The sequence below is a fragment of the Lepus europaeus genome, chromosome 6 (genome assembly GCF_033115175.1).
Source record: "Lepus europaeus isolate LE1 chromosome 6, mLepTim1.pri, whole genome shotgun sequence".
NCBI classification, from domain to species: domain Eukaryota; kingdom Metazoa; phylum Chordata; class Mammalia; order Lagomorpha; family Leporidae; genus Lepus; species Lepus europaeus.
The window spans coordinates 83,360,441-83,382,703 of NC_084832.1; positions in this window are offsets into that span (position 1 = coordinate 83,360,441).

Consider the following 22,263-nt stretch of genomic DNA (forward strand, 5'->3'; position numbering starts at 1 on the left):
AATGTGTAGCACTGGAGTCTCCATGTAGAACCAATTTGTGTTTCCCAGCACAACATTAAATGTTCCCTGACAAAAAACATTGAAAACAATAAATTCCATTGATAATATCCAGAAAACACAAACACAGAGGCATTCACAATATTTCGGATTGAGTTAGCCAAAACTCAAACAGATATTTCTGGTTTCATCCAGCCATATCCGGAAAAACTGGTGTGGAATTTGTAGGCAATGGACTGAGAAAATCAGAGTAAAAATGGTTTTGGAGAAAAGCAAAGTCTTTTCATTAGGCAAGTGCATAAAATGTCATCGATACAAAAAGAAATATCAGGTTTGTTTGTCGCAGTTCCTCCAGCTCTCTCCCTAGAAAATACGAATGTGTAGAGCTGGTGTCCCCATGATGAACAAACTAGTGTTTCAACGGTACAAAATTAAATGTTCCCTGATAAAAAACATTCAAAACAATAAAGTCCATCGATAATTTCCAGAAAACACACACACAGAGGCTTTCACAATATTTCGGATTGAGTTAGCCAAAGCACAACCGGATATTTCTGGTTTCATCCAGTCATATCCGGACAAAATGGTGTGGAATTCTAACGCAATGGACGGAGAAAATCAGAGTAAAAATGGTTTTGGAGAAAAGCAAAGTCTTTTCGTTAGGCAAGTGCATAAAATGTCATCCATACAAACAGAAATATCATGTTTGTTTGCCGCAGTTCCTCTAGCTTCCTCCCTAGAAATTACGAATGTGTAGCACTGGAGTCTCCATGTAGAACCAATTTGTGTTTCCCAGCACAACATTAAATGTTCCCTGATAAAAAACTTTCAAAACAAAAAATTCCATTGATAATATCCAGAAAACACAAACACAGAGGCATTCACAATATTTCAGATTGAGTTAGCCAAAACTCAACCGGATATTTCTGGTTTCATCCAGCCATATCCGGAAAAACTGGTGTAGAATTCCTAGGCAATGGACCGAGAAAATCCCAGTAAAAATGGTTTTGGAGAAAAGCAAAGTCTTTTCGTTAGGCAAGTGCATAAAATGTCATCGATACAAACAGAAATATCATGTTTGTTTGTCGCAGTTCCTCTAGCTTTCTCCCTAGAAAATACGAATGCGTAGAACTTATGTCTCCATGTGGAACTAATTAGTGTTTCCAAGCACAAAATTAAATGTTCCCTGATAAAAAACATTCAAAACCATAAAGTCTGAGGATAATATCAGGAAAACACAAACACAGAGGCTGTAGCAATATCTGGGATTGATTTAGCCAAAACACAACCGGATATTTCTGCTTTCATCCAGTCATATCCGGACAAAGTGGTGTGGAATTCGTAGGCAATGGACCGGGAAAATCCCAGTAAAAATGGTTTTGGAGAAAAGCAAAGTCTTCTCGTTAGGCAAGTGCATAAAATGTCATCGATACAAAAAGAAATATCAGGTTTGTTTGTCGTAGTTCCTCCAGCTCTCTCCCTAGAAAATACGAATGCGTAGAGCTGATGTCTCCATGTGGAACCAATTAGTGTTTCCAAGCACAAAATTAAATGTTCCCTGATAAAAAACATTCAAAACCATAAAGTCTGAGGATAATATCAGGAAAACAGAAACACAGAGGCTGTAGCAATATCTGGGATTGAGTTAGCCAAAACACAACCGCATATTTCTCCTTTCATCCAGTCATATCCGGACAAAGTGGTGTGGAATTCATAGGCAATGGACCGGGAAAATCCCAGTAAAAATGGTTTTGGAGAAAAGCACATTCTTTTCGTTAGGCAAGTGCATAAAATGTCATCGATACAGAAAGAAATATCAGTTTTGTTTGTCGCAGTTCCTCCAGCTCTCTCCCTAGAAAATACGACTGTGTAGAGCTGGTGTCCCCATGATGAACAAACTAGTGTTTCAACGGTACAAAATTAAATGTTCCCTGATAAAAACATTCAAAACAATAAAGTCTATCGATAATATCCTGAAAACACACACACAGAGGCTTTCACAATATTTCGGATTGAGTTAGCCAAAGCACAACCGGATATTTCTGGTTTCATCCAGTCATATCCGGACAAAATGGTGTGGAATTCTAACGCAATGGATGGAGAAAATCAGAGTAAAAATGGTTTTGGAGAAAAGCAAAGTCCTTTCGTTAGGCAAGTGCATAAAATGTCATCCATACAAACAGAAATATCATGTTTGTTTGCCGCAGTTCCTCTAGCTTCCTCCCTAGAAATTACGAATGTGTAGCACTGGAGTCTCCATGTAGAACCAATTTGTGTTTCCCAGCACAACATTAAATGTTCCCTGATAAAAAACTTTCAAAACAAAAAATTCCATTGATAATATCCAGAAAACACAAACACAGAGGCACTCACAATATTTCAGATTGAGTTAGCCAAAACTCAACCGGATATTTCTGGTTTCATCCAGCCATATCCGGAAAAACTGGTGAAGAATTCGTAGGCAATGGACCGAGAAAATCCCAGTAAAAATGGTTTTGGAGAAAAGCAAAGTCTTTTCGTTAGGCAAGTGCATAAAATGTCATCGATACAAACAGAAATATCATGTTTGTTTGTCGCAGTTCCTCTAGCTTTCTCCCTAGAAAATAAGAATGCGTAGAACTGATGTCTCCATGTGGAACCAATTAGTGTTTCCAAGCACAAAATTAAATGTTCCCTGATAAAAAACATTCAAAACCATAAAGTCTGAGGATAATATCAGGAAAACACAAACACAGAGGCTGTAGCAATATCTGGGATTGAGTTAGCCAAAACACAACCGGATATTTCTCCTTTCAACCAGTCATATCCGGACAAAGTGGTGTGGAATTCGTAGGCAATGGACCGGGAAAATCCCAGTAAAAATGGTTTTGGAGAAAAGCAAAGTCTTCTCGTTAGGCAAGTGCATAAAATGTCATCGATACAAAAAGAAATATCAGGTTTGTTTGTCGCAGTTCCTCCAGCTCTCTCCCTAGAAAATACGAATGTGTAGAGCTGGTGTCCCCATGATGAACAAACTAGTGTTTCAACGGTACAAAATTAAATGTTTCCTGATAAAAACATTCAAAACAATAAAGTCCATCGATAATTTCCAGAAAACACACACACAGAGGCTTTCACAATATTTCGGATTGAGTTAGCCAAAGCACAACCGGATATTTCTGGTTTCCTCCAGTCAAATCCGGACAAAATGGTGTGGAATTCTTATGCAATGGACTGAGAAAATCAGAGTAAAAATGGTTTTGGAGAAAAGCAAAGTCTTTTCGTTAGGCAAGTGCATAAAATGTCATCCATACAAACAGAAATATCATGTTTGTTTGCCGCAGTTCCTCTAGCTTCCTCCCTAGAAATTACGAATGTGTAGCACTGGAGTCTCCATGTAGAACCAATTTGTGTTTCCCAGCACAACATTAAATGTTCCCTGATAAAAAACATTCAAAACAATAAATTCCATTGATAATATCCAGAAAACACAAACACAGAGGCATTCACAATATTTCGGATTGAGTTAGCCAAAACTCAACCGGATATTTCTGGTTTCATCCAGCCATATCCGGAAAAACTGGTGTGGAATTCGTAGGCAATGGACTGAGAAAATCCCAGTAAAAATGGTTTTGGAGAAAAGCAAAGTCTTTTCGTTAGGCAAGTGCATAAAATGTCATCGATACAAACAGAAATATCATGTTTGTTTGTCGCAGTTCCTCTAGCTTTCTCCCTAGAAAATAAGAATGCATAGAACTGATGTCTCCATGTGGAACCAATTAGTGTTTCCAAGCACAAAATTAATGTTCCCTGATAAAAAACATTCAAAACCATAAAGTCTGAGGATAATATCAGGAAAACACAAACACAGAGGCTGTAGCAATATCTGGGATTGAGTTAGCCAAAACACAACCGGATATTTCTCCTTTCATCCAGTCATATCCGGACAAAGTGGTGTGGAATTCGTAGGCAATGGACCGGGAAAATCCCAGTAAAAATGGTTTTGGGGAAAAGCAAAGTCTTCTCGTTAGGCAAGTGCATAAAATGTCATCGATACAAAAAGAAATATCAGGTTTGTTTGTCGCAGTTCCTCCAGCTCTCTCCCTAGAAAATACGAATGTGTAGAGCTGGTGTCCCCATGATGAACAAACTAGTGTTTCAACGGTACAAAATTAAATGTTTCCTGATAAAAACATTCAAAACTATAAAGTTCATCGATAATTTCCAGAAAACACACACACAGAGGCTTTCACAATATTTCAGATTGAGTTAGCCAAAGCACAACCGGATATTTCTGGTTTCATCCAGTCATATCCGGACAAAATGGTGTGGAATTCTTATGCAATGGACTGAGAAAATCAGAGTAAAAATGGTTTTGGAGAAAAGCAAAGTCTTTTCGTTAGGCAAGTGCATAAAATGTCATCCATACAAACAGAAATATCATGTTTGTTTGCCGCAGTTCCTCTATCTTCCTCCCTAGAAATTACGAATGTGTAGCACTGGAGTCTCCATGTAGAACCAATTTGTGTTTCCCAGCACAACATTAAATGTTCCCTGATAAAAAACTTTCAAAACAAAAAATTCCATTGATAATATCCAGAAAACACAAACACAGAGGCACTCACAATATTTCAGATTGAGTTAGCCAAACTCAACCGGATATTTCTGGTTTCATCCAGCCATATCCGGAAAAACTGGTGTAGAATTCGTAGGCAATGGACCGAGAAAATCCCAGTAAAAATGGTTTTGGAGAAAAGCAAAGTCTTTTCGTTAGGCAAGTGCATACAATGTCATCGATACAAACAGAAATATCATGTTTGTTTGTCGCAGTTCCTCTAGCTTTCTCCCTCGAACATACGAATGCGTAGAACTGATGTCTCCATGTGGAACCAATTAGTGTTTCCAAGCACAAAATTAAATGTTCCCTGATAAAAAACATTCAAAACCATAAAGTCTGAGGATAATATCAGGAAAACACAAACACAGAGGCTGTAGCAATATCTGGGATTGAGTTAGCCAAAACACAACCGGATATTTCTGCTTTCATCCAGTCATATCCTGACAAAGTGGTGTGGAATTCGTAGGCAATGGACCGAGAAAATCCCAGTAAAAATGGTTTTGGAGAAAAGCAAATTCTTCTCGTTAGGCAAGTGCATAAAATGTCATCGATACAAAAAGAAATATCAGGTTTGTTTGTCATAGTTCCTCCAGCTCTCTCCCTAGAAAATACGAATGCCTAGAGCTGATGTCTCCATGTGGAACCAATTAGTGTTTCCAAGCACAAAATTAAATGTTCCCTGATAAAAAACATTCAAAACCATAAAGTCTGAGGATAATATCAGGAAAACACAAACACAGAGGCTGTAGCAATATCTGGGATTGAGTTAGCCAAAACACAACCGCATATTTCTCCTTTCATCCAGTCATATCCAGACAAAGTGGTGTGGAATTCGTAGGCAATGGACCGAGAAAATCCCAGTAAAAATGGTTTTGGAGAAAAGCAAATTCTTTTCGTTAGGCAAGTGCATAAAATGTCATCGATCCAAAAGAAATATCAGGTTTGTTTGTCGCAGTTCCTCCAGCTCTCTCCCTAGAAAATACGAATGTGTAGAGCTGGTGTCCCCATGATGAACAAACTAGTGTTTCAACGGTACAAAATTAAATGTTCCCTGATAAAAACATTCAAAACAATAAAGTCCATCGATAATATGCAGAAAACACACACACAGAGGCTTTCACAATATTTCGGATTGAGTTAGCCAAAGCACAACCGGATATTTCTGGTTTCATCCAGTCATATCCGGACAAAATGGTGTGGAATTCTAACGCAATGGACGGAGAAAATCAGAGTAAAAATGGTTTTGGAGAAAAGCAAAGTCTTTTCGTTAGGCAAATGCATAAAATGTCATCCATACAAACAGAAATATCATGTTTGTTTGCCGCAGTTCCTCTAGCTTCCTCCCTAGAAATTACGAATGTGTAGCACTGGAGTCTCCATGTAGAACCAATTTGTGTTTCCCAGCACAACATTAAATGTTCCCTGATAAAAAACTTTCAAAACAATAAATTCCATTGATAATATCCAGAAAACACAAACACAGAGGCATTCACAATATTTCAGATTGAGTTAGCCAAAACTCAACCGGATATTTCTGGTTTCATCCAGCCATATCCGGAAAAACTGGTGTAGAATTCGTAGGCAATGGACCGAGAAAATCCCAGTAAAAATGGTTTTGGAGAAAAGCAAAGTCTTTTCGTTAGGCAAGTGCATAAAATGTCATCGATACAAACAGAAATATCATGTTTGTTTGTCGCATTTCCTCTAGCTTTCTCCCTCGAAAATACGAATGCGTAGAGCTGATGTCTCCATGTGGAACCAATTAGTGTTTCCAAGCACAAAATTAAATGTTCCCTGATAAAAAACATTCAAAACCATAAAGTCTGAGGATAATATCAGGAAAACACAAACACAGAGGCTGTAGCAATATCTGGGATTGAGTTAGCCAAAACACAACCGGATATTTCTCCTTTCATCCAGTCATATCCGGACAAAGTGGTGTGGAATTCGTAGGCAATGGACCGGGAAAATCCCAGTAAAAATGGTTTTGGAGAAAAGCAAAGTCTTCTCGTTAGGCAAGTGCATAAAATGTCATCGATACAAAAAGAAATATCAGGTTTGTTTGTCGCAGTTCCTCCAGCTCTCTCCCTAGAAAATCCGAATGTGTAGAGCTGGTGTCCCCATGATGAACAAACTAGTGTTTCAACGGTACAAAATTAAATGTTTCCTGATAAAAACATTCAAAACAATAAAGTCCATCGATAATATGCAGAAAACACACACACAGAGGCTTTCACACTATTTCGGATTGAGTTAGCCAAAGCACAACCGGATATTTCTGGTTTCATCCAGTCATATCCGGACAAAATGGTGTGGAATTCTTATGCAATGGACGGAGAAAATCAGAGTAAAAATGGTTTTGGAGAAAAGCAAAGTCTTTTCGTTAGGCAAGTGCATAAAATGTCATCCATACAAACAGAAATATCACGTTTGTTTGCCGCAGTTCCTCTAGCTTCCTCCCTAGAAATTACGAATGTGTAGCACTGGAGTCTCCATGTAGAACCAATTTGTGTTTCCCAGCACAACATTAAAAGTTCCCTGATAAAAAACATTCAAAACAAAAAATTCCATTGATAATATCCAGAAAACACAAACACAGAGGCATTCACAATATTTCAGATTGAGTTAGCCAAAACTCAACTGGATATTTCTGGTTTCATCCAGCCATATCCGGAAAAACTGGTGTAGAATTCGTAGGCAATGGACCGAGAAAATCCCAGTAAAAATGGTTTTGGAGAAAAGCAAAGTCTTTTCGTTAGGCAAGTGCATAAAATGTCATCCATACAAACAGAAATATCATGTTTGTTTGTCGCAGTTCCTCTAGCTTTCTCCCTAGAAAATACGAATGCGTAGAACTGATGTCTCCATGTGGAACCAATTAGTGTTTCCAAGCACAAAATTAAATGTTCCCTGATAAAAAACATTCAAAACCATAAAGTCTGAGGATAATATCAGGAAAACACAAACACAGAGGCTGTAGCAATATCTGGGATTGAGTTAGCCAAAACACAACCGCATATTTCTCCTTTCATCCAGTCATATCCGGACAAAGTGGTGTGGAATTCGTAGGCAATGGACCGGGAAAATCCCAGTAAAAATGGTTTTGGAGAAAAGCAAAGTCTTCTCGTTAGGCAAGTGCATAAAATGTCATCGATACAAAAAGAAATATCAGGTTTGTTTGTCGCAGTTCCTCCAGCTCTCTCCCTAGAAAATCCGAATGTGTAGAGCTGGTGTCCCCATGATGAACAAACTAGTGTTTCAACGGTACAAAATTAAATGTTTCCTGATAAAAACATTCAAAACAATAAAGTCCATCGATAATATGCAGAAAACACACACACAGAGGCTTTCACAATATTTCGGATTGAGTTAGCCAAAGCACAACCGGATATTTCTGGTTTCATCCAGTCATATCCGGACAAAATGGTGTGGAATTCTTATGCAATGGACTGAGAAAATCAGAGTAAAAATGGTTTTGGAGAAAAGCAAAGTCTTTTCGTTAGGCAAGTGCATAAAATGTCATCCATACAAACAGAAATATCATGTTTGTTTGCCGCAGTTCCTCTAGCTTCCTCCCTAGAAATTACGAATGTGTAGCACTGGAGTCTCCATGTAGAACCAATTTGTGTTTCCCAGCACAACATTAAATGTTCCCTGATAAAAAACATTCAAAACAATAAATTCCATTGATAATATCCAGAAAACACAAACACAGAGTCATTCACAATATTTCGGATTGAGTTAGCCAAAACTCAACCGGATATTTCTGGTTTCATCCAGCCATATCCGGAAAAACTGGTGTGGAATTCGTAGGCAATGGACTGAGAAAATCCCAGTAAAAATGGTTTTGGAGAAAAGCAAAGTCTTTTCGTTAGGCAAGTGCATAAAATGCCATCGATACAAACAGAAATATCATGTTTGTTTGTCGCAGTTCCTCTAGCTGTCTCTCTCGAAAATACGAATGCGTAGAGCTGATGTCTCCATGTTGAACCAATTAGTGTTTCCAAGCACAAAATTAAATGTTCCCTGATAAAAAACATTCAAAACCATAAAGTCTGAGGATAATATCAGGAAAACACAAACACAGAGGCTGTAGCAATATCTGGGATTGAGTTAGCCAAAACACAACCGCATATTTCTCCTTTCATCCAGTCATATCCGGACAAAGTGGTGTGGAATTCATAGGCAATGGACCGAGAAAATCCCAGTAAAAATGGTTTTGGAGAAAAGCAAATTCTTTTCGTTAGGCAAGTGCATAAAATGTCATCGATAGAAACAGAAATATCAGGTTTGTTTGTCGCAGTTCCTCTAGCTTTCTCCCTAGAAAATACGAATGCGTAGAACTGATGTCTCCATGTGGAACCAATTAGTGTTTCCCAGCACAAAATTAAATGTTCCCTGATAAAAAACATTCAAAACCATAAAGTCTGAGGATAATATCAGGAAAACACAAACACAGAGGCTGTAGCAATATCTGGGATTGAGTTAGCCAAAACACAACCGGATATTTCTCCTTTCATCCAGTCATATCCGGACAATGTGGTGTGGAATTCGTAGGCAATGGACCGGGAAAATCCCAGTAAAAATGGTTTTGGAGAAAAGCAAAGTCTTCTCGTTAGGCAAGTGCATAAAATGTCATCGATACAAAAAGAAATATCAGGTTTGTTTGTCGCAGTTCCTCCAGCTCTCTCCCTAGAAAATCCGAATGTGTAGAGCTGGTGTCCCCATGATGAACAAACTAGTGTTTCAACGGTACAAAATTAAATATTTCCTGATAAAAACATTCAAAACAATAAAGTCCATCGATAATATGCAGAAAACACACACACAGAGGCTTTCACAATATTTCGGATTGAGTTAGCCAAAGCACAACCGGATATTTCTGGTTTCATCCAGTCATATCCGGACAAAATGGTGTGGAATTCTTATGCAATGGACTGAGAAAATCAGAGTAAAAATGGTTTTGGAGAAAAGCAAAGTCTTTTCGTTAGGCAAGTGCATAAAATGTCATCCATACAAACAGAAATATCATGTTTGTTTGCCGCAGTTCCTCTAGCTTCCTCCCTAGAAATTACGAATGTGTAGCACTGGAGTCTCCATGTAGAACCAATTTGTGTTTCCCAGCACAACATTAAATGTTCCCTGATAAAAAACATTCAAAACAATAAATTCCATTGATAATATCCAGAAAACACAAACACAGAGTCATTCACAATATTTCGGATTGAGTTAGCCAAAACTCAACCGGATATTTCTGGTTTCATCCAGCCATATCCGGAAAAACTGGTGTGGAATTCGTAGGCAATGGACTGAGAAAATCCCAGTAAAAATGGTTTTGGAGAAAAGCAAAGTCTTTTCGTTAGGCAAGTGCATAAAATGTCATCGATACAAAAAGAAATATCATGTGTGTTTGTCGCAGTTCCTCTAGCTTTCTCCCTCGAAAATACGAATGTGTAGAGCTGATGTCTCCATGTGGAACCAATTAGTGTTTCCAAGCACAAAATTAAATGTTCCCTGATAAAAAACATTCAAAACCATAAAGTCTGAGGATAATATCAGGAAAACACAAACACAGAGGCTGTAGCAATATCTGGGATTGAGTTAGCCAAAACACAACCGCATATTTCTCCTTTCATCCAGTCATATCCGGACAAAGTGGTGTGGAATTCATAGGCAATGGACCGAGAAAATCCCAGTAAAAATGGTTTTGGAGAAAAGCAAAGTCTTTTCGTTAGGCAATTGCATAAAATGTCATCGATAGAAACAGAAATATCAGGTTTGTTTGTCGCAGTTCCTCTAGCTTTCTCCCTAGAAAATACGAATGCGTAGAACTGATGTCTCCATGTGGAACCAATTAGTGTTTCCAAGCACAAAATTAAATGTTCCCTGATAAAAAACATTCAACACCATAAAGTCTGAGGATAATATCAGGAAAACACAAACACAGAGGCTGTAGCAATATCTGGGATTGAGTTAGCCAAAACACAACCGCATATTTCTCCTTTCATCCAGTCATATCCGGACAAAGTGGTGTGGAATTCGTAGGAAATGGACCGGGAAAATCCCAGTAAAAATGGTTTTGGAGAAAAGCAAAGTCTTCTCGTTAGGCAAGTGCATAAAATGTCATCGATACAAAAAGAAATATCAGGTTTGTTTGTCGTGGTTCCTCCAGCTCTCTCCCTAGAAAATACGAATGCCTAGAGCTGATGTCTCCATGTGGAACCAATTAGTGTTTCCAAGCACAAAATTAAATGTTCCCTGATAAAAAACATTCAAAACCATAAAGTCTGAGGATAATATCAGGAAAACACAAACACAGAGGCTGTAGCAATATCTGGGATTGAGTTAGCCAAAACACAACCGGATATTTCTCCTTTCATCCAGTCATATCCGGACAAAGTGGTGTGGAATTCGTAGGCAATGGACCGGGAAAATCCCAGTAAAAATGGTTTTGGAGAAAAGCAAAGTCTTCTCGTTAGGCAAGTGCATAAAATGTCATCGATACAAAAAGAAATATCAGGTTTGTTTGTCGCAGTTCCTCCAGCTCTCTCCCTAGAAAATACGAATGTGTAGAGCTGGTGTCCCCATGATGAACAAACTAGTGTTTCAACGGTACAAAATTAAATGTTCCCTGATAAAAACATTCAAAACAATAAAGTCCATCGATAATATGCAGAAAACACACACACAGAGGCTTTCACAATATTTCGGATTGAGTTAGCCAAAGCACAACCGGATATTTCTGGTTTCATCCAGTCATATCCGGACAAAATGGTGTGGAATTCTAACACAATGGACGGAGAAAATCAGAGTAAAAATGGTTTTGGAGAAAAGCAAAGTCTTTTCGTTAGGCAAGTGCATAAAATGTCATCGATACAAACAGAAATATCATGTTTGTTTGCCGCAGTTCCTCTAGCTTCCTCCCTAGAAATTACGAATGTGTAGCACTGGAGTCTCCATGTAGAACCAATTTGTGTTTCCCAGCACAACATTAAATGTTCCCTGATAAAAAACTTTCAAAACAAAAAATTCCATTGATAATATCCAGAAAACACAAACACAGAGGCATTCACAATATTTCAGATTGAGTTAGCCAAAACTCAACCAGATATTTCTGGTTTCATCCAGCCATATCCGGAAAAACTGGTGTAGAATTCGTAGGCAATGGACCGAGAAAATCCCAGTAAAAATGGTTTTGGAGAAAAGCAAAGTCTTTTCGTTAGGCAAGTGCCTAAAATGTCATTGATACAAACAGAAATATCATGTTTGTTTATCGCAGTTCCTCTAGCTTTCTCCCTAGAAAATACGAATGCGTAGAACTGATGTCTCCATGTGGAACCAATTAGTGTTTCCAAGCACAAAATTAAATGTTCCCTGATAAAAAACATTCAAAACCATAAAGTCTGAGGATAATATCAGGAAAACACAAACACAGAGGCTGTAGCAATATCTGGGATTGAGTTAGCCAAAACACAACCGGATATTTCTCCTTTCATCCAGTCATATCCGGACAAAGTGGTGTGGAATTCGTAGGCAATGGACCGGGAAAATCCCAGTAAAAATGGTTTTGGAGAAAAGCAAAGTCTTCTCGTTAGGCAAGTGCATAAAATGTCATCGATACAAAAAGAAATATCAGGTTTGTTTGTCGCAGTTCCTCCAGCTCTCTCCCTAGAAAATCCGAATGTGTAGAGCTGGTGTCCCCATGATGAACAAACTAGTGTTTCAATGGTACAAAATTAAATGTTCCCTGATAAAAACATTCAAAACAATAAAGTCCATCGATAATATGCAGAAAGCACACACACAGAGGCTTTCACAATATTTCGGATTGAGTTAGCCAAAGCACAACCGGATATTTCTGGTTTCAACCAGGTTATCCTGACAAAATGGTGTGGAATTCTTACGCAATGGACTGAGAAAATCAGATTAAAAATGGTTTTGGAGAAAAGCAAAGTCTTTTCGTTAGGCAAGTGCATAAAATGTCATCGATACAAACAGAAATATCATGTTTGTTTGCCGCAGTTCCTCTAGCTTCCTCCCTAGAAATTACGAATGTGTAGCACTGGAGTCTCCATGTACAACCAATTTGTGTTTCCCAGCACAACATTAAATGTTCCCTGATAAAAAACATTCAAAACAATAAATTCCCTTGATAATATCCAGAAAACACAAACAAAGAGTCATTCACAATATTTCGGATTGAGTTAGCCAAAGCACAACCGGATATTTCTGGTTTCATCCAGCCATATCTGGAAAAACTGGTGTGGAATTCTTTGGCAATGGACCGAGAAAATAACAGTAAAAATGGTTTTGGAGAAAAGCAAAGTCTTTTCGTTAGGCAAGTGCATAAAATGCCATCTATACAAGCAGAAATATCATGTGCGTTTGTCGCAGTTCCTCTAGCTTTCTCCCTAGAAAATACGAATGCGTAGAGCTGATGTCTCCATGTGGAACCAATTAGTGTTTCCAAGCACAAAATTAAATGTTCCCTGATAAAAAACATTCAAAACCATAAAGTCTGAGGATAATATCAGGAAAACACAAACACAGAGGCTGTAGCAATATCTGGGATTGAGTTAGCCAAAACACAACCGGATATTTCTCCTTTCATCCAGTCATATCCAGACAAAGTGGTGTGGAATTCGTAGGCAATGGACAGAGAAAATCCCAGTAAAAATGGTTTTGGAGAAAAGCAAATTCTTTTCGTTAGGCAAGTGCATAAAATGTCATCGATACAAAAAGAAATACCAGGTTTGTTTGTCGCAGTTCCTCCAGCTCTCTCCCTAGAAAATACGAATGTGTAGAGCTGGTGTCCCCATGATGAACAAACTAGTGTTTCAACGGTACAAAATTAAATGTTCCCTGATAAAAACATTCAAAACAATAAAGTCCATCGATAATATGCAGAAAACACACACACAGAGGCTTTCACAATATTTCGGATTGAGTTAGCCAAAGCACAACCATATATTTCTGGTTTCATCCAGTCATATCCGGACAAAATGGTGTGGAATTCTTACGCCATGGATGGAGAAAATCAGATTAAAAATGGTTTTGGAGAAAAGCAAAGTCTTTTCGTTAGGCAAGTGCATAAAATGTCATCGATACAAACAGAAATATCATGTTTGTTTGCCGCAGTTCCTGTCGCTTCCTCCCTAGAAATTACGAATGTGTAGCACTGGATTCTCCATGTAGAACCAATTTGTGTTTCCCAGCACAACATTAAATGTTCCCTGATAAAAAACATTCAAAACAATAAATTCCATTGACAATATCCAGAAAACACAAACACAGAGGCATTCACAATATTTCAGATTGAGTTAGCCAAAACTCAACCGGATATTTCTGGTTTCATCCAGCCATATCCGGAAAAACTGGTGTGGAATTCGTAGGCAATGGACCGAGAAAATCCCAGTAAAAATGGTTTTGGAGAAAAGCAAAGTCTTTTCGTTAGGCAAGTGCATAAAATGTCATCGATACAAACAGAAATATCATGTTTGTTTGTCGCAGTTCCTCTAGCTTTCTCCCTCGAAAATACAAATGCGTAGAGCTGAGGTCTCCATGTGGAACCAATTAGTGTTTACAAGCACAAAATTAAATGTTCCCTGATAAAAAACATTCAAAACCATAATGTCTGAGGATAATATCAGGAAAACACAAACACAGAGGCTGTAGCAATATCTGGGATTGAGTTAGCCAAAACACAACCGGATATTTCTCCTTTCATCCAGTCATATCCGGACAAAGTGGTGTGGAATTCGTAGGCAATGGACCGAGAAAATCCCAGTAAAAATGGTTTTGGAGAAAAGCAAAGTCTTTTTGTTAGGCAAGTGCATAAAATGTCATCTATACAAACCGAAATATCATGTTTGTTTGTGGCAGTTCCTCTAGCTTTCTCCCTCGAAAAGCCGAATGCGTAGAGCTGATGTCTCCTTGTGGAACCAATTAGTGTTTCCAAGCACAAAATTAAATGTTCCCTGATAAAAAACATTCAACACCATAAAGTCTGAGGATAATATCAGGAAAACACAAACACAGAGGCTGTAGCAATATCTGGGATTGAGTTAGCCAAAACACAACCGGATATTTCTCCTTTCACCCAGTCATATCCAGACAAAGTGTTGTGGAATTCGTAGACAATGGACCGAGAAAATCCCAGTAAAAATGGTTTTGGAGAAAAGCAAAGTCTTTTCGTTAGGCCAGTGCATAAAATGTCATCGATACAAAAAGAAATATCAGGTTTGTTTGTCGCAGTTCCTCCAGCTCTCTCCCTAGAAAATACGAATGTGTAGAGCTGGTGTCCCCATGATGAACAAACTAGTGTTTCAACGGTACAAAATTAAATGTTCCCTGATAAAAACATTCAAAACAATAAAGTCCATCGATAATATGCATAAAACACACACACAGATGCTTTCATAATATTTCGGATTGAGTTAGCCAAAGCACAACCATATATTTCTGGTTTCATCCAGTCATATCCGGACAAAATGGTGTGGAATTCTTACGCCATGGACGGAGAAAATCAGAGTAAAAATGGTTTTGGAGAAAAGCAAAGTCTTTTCGTTAGGCAAGTGCATAAAATGTCATCGATACAAACAGAAATATCATGTTTGTTTGCCGCAGTTCCTCTAGCTTCCTCCCTAGAAATTACGAATGTGTAGCACTGGAGTCTCCATGTAGAACCAATTTGTGTTTCCCAGCACAACATTAAATGTTCCCTGATAAAAAACATTCAAAACAATAAATTCCATTGATAATATCCAGAAAACACAAACACAGAGGCATTCACAATATTTTGGATTGAGTTAGCCAAAACTCAACCGGATATTTCTGGTTTCATCCAGCCATATCCGGAAAAACTGGTGTGGAATTCATAGGCAATGGACCGAGAAAATCCCAGTAAAAATGGTTTTGGAGAAAAGCAAAGTCTTTTCGTTAGGCAAGTGCATAAAATGTCATCGATACAAAAAGAAATATCAGGTTTGTTTTTCGCAGTTCCTCCAGCTCTCTCCCTAGAAAATAGGAATTTGTAGAGCTGGTGTCCCCATGATGAACAAACTAGTGTTTCAACGGTACAAAATTAAATGTTCCCTGATAAAAACATTCAAAACAATAAAGTCCATCGATAATATGCAGAAAACACACACACAGAGGCTTTCACAATATTTCGGATTGAGTTAGCCAAAGCACAACCGGATATTTCTGGTTTCATCCAGCCATATCCGGAAAAACTGGTGTGGAATTCGTAGGCAATGGACCGAGAAAATCCCAGTAAAAATGGTTTTGGAGAAAAGCAAAGTCTTTTCGTTAGGCAAGTGCATAAAATGCCATCGATACAAACAGAAATATCATGTTTGTTTGTCGCAGTTCCTCTAGCTTTCTCCCTCGAAAATACAAATGTGTAGAGCTGATGTCTCCATGTGGAACCAATTAGTGTTTCCAAGCACAAAATTAAATGTTCCCTGATAAAAAACATTCAAAACCATAAAGTCTGAGGATAATATCAGGAAAACACAAACACAGAGGCTGTAGCAATATCTGGGATTGAGTTAGCCAAAACACAACCGGATATTTCTCCTTTCATCCAGTCATATCCGGACAAAGTGGTGTGGAATTCGTAGGCAATGGACCGAGAAAATCCCAGTAAAAATGGTTTTGGAGAAAAGCAAATTCTTTTCGTTAGGCAAGTGCATAAAATGTCATCGATACAAAAAGAAATATCAGGTTTGTTTGTCGCAGTACCTCCAGCTCTCTCCCTAGAAAATACGAATGTGTAGAGCTGGTGTCCCCATGATGAACAAACTAGTGTTTCAACGGTACAAAATTAAATGTTCCCTGATAAAAACATTCAAAACAATAAAGTCCATCGATAATATGCAGAAAACACACACACAGAGGCTTTCACAATATTTCGGATTGAGTTAGCCAAAGCACAACCGGATATTTCTGGTTTCATCCAGTCATATCCGGACAAAATGGTGTGGAATTCTTACGCCATGGACGGAGAAAATCAGAGTAAAAATGGTTTTGGAGAAAAGCAAAGTCTTTTCGTTAGGCAAGTGCATAAAATGTCATCGATACAAACAGAAATATCATGTTTGTTTGCCGCAGTTCCTCTAGCTTCCTCCCTAGAAATTACGAATGTGTAGCACTGGAGTCTCCATGTAGAACCAATTTGTGTTTCCCAGCACAACATTAAATGTTCCCTGATAAAAAACATTCAAAACAATAAATTCCATTGATAATATCCAGAAAACACAAACACAGAGGCATTCACAATATTTCGGATTGAGTTAGCCAAAACTCAACCGGATATTTCTGGTTTCATCCAGCCATATCCGGAAAAACTGGTGTGGAATTCGTAGGCAATGGACCGAGAAAATCCCAGTAAAAATGGTTTTGGAGAAAAGCAAAGTCTTTTCGTTAGGCAAGTGCATAAAATGTCATCGATACAAACAGAAATATCATGTTTGTTTGTCGCAGTTCCTCTAGCTTTCTCCCTCGAAAATACGAATTCGTAGAGCTGATGTCTCCATGTGGAACCAATTAGTGTTTCCAAGCACAAAATTAAATGTTCCCTGATAAAAAACATTCAACACCATAAAGTCTGAGGATAATATCAGGAAAACACAAACACAGAGGCTGTAGCAATATCTGGGATTGAGTTAGCCAAAACACAACCGGATATTTCTCCTTTCATCCAGTCATATCCAGACAAAGTGGTGTGGAATTCGTAGGCAATGGACCGAGAAAATCCCAGTAAAAATGGTTTTGGAGAAAAGCAAATTCTTTTTGTTAGGCAAGTGCATAAAATGTCATCGATACAAACAGAAATATCAGGTTTGTTTGTCGCAGTTCCTCCAGCTCTCTCCCTAGAAAATACGAATGTGTAGAGCTGGTGTCCCCATGATGAACAAACTAGTGTTTCAACGGTACAAAATTAAATGTTCCCTGATAAAAACATTCAAAACAATAAAGTCCATCGGTAATATGCCGAAAACACACACACAGAGGCTGTAGCAATATTTCGGATTGAGTTAGCCAAAGCACAACCGGATATTTCTGGTTTCCTCCAGTCATATCCAGACAAAATGGTGTGGAATTCGTAGGCAATGGACTGCGAAAATCAGAGTAAAAATGGTTTTGGAGAAAAGCAAAGTCTTTTCGTTAGGCAAGTGCATAAAATGTCATCCATACAAACAGAAATATTATGTTTGTTTGCCGGAGTTCCTCTAGCTTCCTCCCTAGAAATTACGAATGTGTAGCACTGGAGTCTCCATGTAGAACCAATTTGTGTTTCCCAGCACAACATTAAATGTTCCCTGATAAAAAACATTCAAAACAATAAATTCCAATGATAATATCCAGAAAACACAGACCCAGAGGCATTCACAATATTTCGGATTGAGTTAGCCAAAACTCAACCGGATATTTCTGGTTTCATCAAGCCATATCCGGAAAAACTGGTGTGGAATTCGTAGGCAATGGACCGAGAAAATCCCAGTAAAAATGGTTTTGGAGAAAAGCAAAGTCTTTTCGTTAGGCAAGTGCATAAAATGTCATCGATACAAACAGAAATATCATGTTTGTTTGTCGCAGTTCCTCTAGCTTTCTCCCTCGAAAATACAAATGCGTAGAGCTGATGTCTCCATGTGGAACCAATTAGTGTTTCCAAGCACAAAATTAAATGTTCCCTGATAAAAAACATTCAAAACCATAAAGTCTGAGGATAATATCAGGAAAACACAAACACAGAGGCTGTAGCAATATCTGGGATTGAGTTAGCCAAAACACAACCGGATATTTCTCCTTTCATCCAGTCATATCCGGACAAAGTGGTGTGGAATTCGTAGGCAATGGACCGAGAAAATCCCAGTAAAAATGGTTTTGGAGAAAAGCAAATTCTTTTCGTTAGGCAAGTGCATAAAATGTCATCGATACCAAAAGAAATATCAGGTTTGTTTGTCGCAGTTCCACCAGCTCTCTCCCTAGAAAATACGAATGTGTAGAGCAAACTAGTGAACAAACTAGTGTTTCAACGGTACAAAATTAAATGTTCCCTGATAAAAACATTCAAAACAATAAACTCCATCGATAATATGCAGAAAACACACACACAGAGGCTTTCACAATATTTCGGATTGAGTTAGCCAAAGCACAACCAGATATTTCTGGTTTCATCCAGTCATATCCGGATAAAATGGTGTGGAATTCTTAAGCAATGGACTGAAAAAATCAGAGTAAAAATGGTTTTGGAGAAAAGCAAAGTCTTTTCGTTAGGCAAGTGCATAAAATGTCATCCATACAAACAGAAATATTATGTTTGTTTGCCGGAGTTCCTCTAGCTTCCTCCCTAGAAATTACGAATGTGTAGAGCTGGTGTCCCCATGATGAACAAACTAGTGTTTCAACGGTACAAAATTAAATGTTCCCTGATAAAAACATTCAAAACAATAAAGTCCATCGATAATATCCAGAAAACACACACACAGAGGCTGTAGCAATATTTCGGATTGAGTTAGCCAAAGCACAACCGGATATTTCTGGTTTCCTCCAGTCATATCCAGACAAAATGGTGTGGAATTCGTAGGCAATGGACTGCGAAAATCAGAGTAAAAATGGTTTTGGAGAAAAGCAAAGTCTTTTCGTTAGGCAAGTGCATAAAATGTCATCCATACAAACAGAAATATTATGTTTGTTTGCCGGAGTTCCTCTAGCTTCCTCCCTAGAAATTACGAATGTGTAGCACTGGAGTCTCCATGTAGAACCAATTTGTGTTTCCCAGCACAACATTAAATGTTCCCTGATAAAAAACATTCAAAACAATAAATTCCATTGATAATATCCAGAAAACACAGACCCAGAGGCATTCACAATATTTCGGATTGAGTTAGCCAAAACTCAACCGGATATTTCTGGTTTCATCCAGCCATATCCGGAAAAACTGGTGTGGAATTCGTAGGCAATGGACCGAGAAAATCCCAGTAAAAATGGTTTTGGAGAAAAGCAAAGTCTTTTCGTTAGGCAAGTGCATAAAATGTCATCTATACAAACAGAAATATCATGTTTGTTTGTCGCAGTTCCTCTAGCTTTCTCCCTCGAAAATACAAATGCGTAGAGCTGATGTCTCCATGTGGAACCAATTAGTGTTTCCAAGCACAAAATTAAATGTTCCCTGATAAAAAACATTCAAAACCATAAAGTCTGAGGATAATATCAGGAAAACACAAACACAGAGGCTGTAGCAATATCTGGGATTGAGTTAGCCAAAACACAACCGGATATTTCTCCTTTCATCCAGTCATATCCGGACAAAGTGGTTTGGAATTCGTAGGCAATGGACCGAGAAAATCCCAGTAAAAATGGTTTTGGAGAAAAGCAAATTCTTTTCGTTAGGCAAGTGCATAAAATGTCATCGATACCAAAAGAAATATCAGTTTTGTTTGTCGCAGTTCCACCAGCTCTCTCCCTAGAAAATACGAATGTGTAGAGCTGGTGTCCCCATGATGAACAAACTAGTGTTTCAACGGTACAAAATTAAATGTTCCCTGATAAAAACATTCAAAACAATAAACTCCATCGATAATATGCAGAAAACACACACACAGAGGCTTTCACAATATTTGGGATTGAGTTAGCCAAAGCACAACCAGATATTTCTGGTTTCATCCAGTCATATCCGGATAAAATGGTGTGGAATTCTTAAGCAATGGACTGAAAAAATCAGAGTAAAAATGGTTTTGGAGAAAAGCAAAGTCTTTTCGTTAGGCAAGTGCATAAAATGTCATCCATACAAACAGAAATATTATGTTTGTTTGCCGGAGTTCCTCTAGCTTCCTCCCTAGAAATTACGAATGTGTAGCACTGGAGTCTCCATGTAGAACCAATTTGTGTTTCCCAGCACAACATTAAATATTCCCTGATAAAAAACATTCAAAACAATAAATTCCATTGATAATATCCAGAAAACACAAACACAGAGTCATTCCCAATATTTCGGATTGAGTTAGCCAAAACTCAACCGGATATATCTGGTTTCATCCAGCCATATCCGGAAAAACTGGTGTGGAATTCGTAGGCAATGGACCGAGAAAATCCCAGTAAAAATGGTTTTGGAGAAAAGCAAATTCTTTTCGTTAGGCAAGTGCATAAAATGTCATCTATACAAACAGAAATATCATGTTTGTTTGTCGCAGTTCCTCTAGCTTTCTCCCTCGAAAATACGAATGCGTAGAGCTGATGTCTCCATGTGGAACCAATTAGTGTTTCCAAGCACAAAATTAAATGTTCCCTGATAAAAAACATTCAAAACCATAAAGTCTGAGGCTAATATCAGGAAAACACAAACACAGAGGCTGTAGCAATATCTGGGATTGAGTTAGCCAAAACACAACCGGATATTTCTCCTTTCATCCAGTCATATCCGGACAAAGTGGTGTGGAATTCGTAGGCAATGGGCCGAGAAAATCCCAGTAAAAATGGTTTTGGAGAAAAGCAAATTCTTTTCGTTAGGCAAGTGCATAAAATGTCATCGATACAAAAAGAAATATCAGGTTTGTTTGTCGCAGTTCCTCCAGCTCTCTCCCTAGAAAATACGAATGTGTAGAGCTGGTGTCCCCATGATAAACAAACTAGTGTTTCAACGGTACAAAATTAAATGTTCCCTGATAAAAACATTCAAAACAATAAAGTCCATCGATAATATGCAGAAAACACACACACAGAGGCTGTAGCAATATTTCGGATTGAGTTAGCCAAAGCACAACCGGATATTTCTGGTTTCCTCCAGTCATATCCAGACAAAATGGTGTGGAATTCGTAGGCAATGGACTGCGAAAATCAGAGTAAAAATGGTTTTGGAGAAAAGCAAAGTCTTTTCGTTAGGCAAGTGCATAAAATGTCATCCATACAAACAGAAATATTATGTTTGTTTGCCGGAGTTCCTCTAGCTTCCTCCCTAGAAATTACGAATGTGTAGCACTGGAGTCTCCATGTAGAACCAATTTGTGTTTCCAAGCACAACATTAAATATTCCCTGATAAAAACCATTCAAAACAATAAATTCCATTGATAATATCCAGAAAACACAAACACAGAGTCATTCCCAATATTTCGGATTGAGTTAGCCAAAACTCAACCGGATATATCTGGTTTCATCCAGCCATATCCGGAAAAACTGGTGTGGAATTCGTAGGCAATGGACCGAGAAAATCCCAGTAAAAATGGTTTTGGAGAAAAGCAAAGTCTTTTCGTTAGGCAAGTGCATAAAATGTCATCGATACAAACAGAAATATCATGTTTGTTTGTCGCAGTTCCTCTAGCTTTCTCCCTCGAAAATACGAATGTGTAGAGCTGGTGTCCCCATGATAAACAAACTAGTGTTTCAACGGTACAAAATTAAATGTTCCCTGATAAAAACATTCAAATCTATAAACTCCATCGATAATATGCAGAAAACACACACACAGAGGCTGTAGCAATATTTCGGATTGAGTTAGCCAAAGCACAACCGGATATTTCTGGTTTCATGCAGTCATATCCTGACAAAATGGTGTGGAATTCTTACGCAATGGACGGAGAAAATCAGAGTAAAAATGGTTTTGGAGAAAAGCAAAGTCTTTTCATTAGGCAAGTGCATAAAATGTCATCGATACAAACAGAAATAT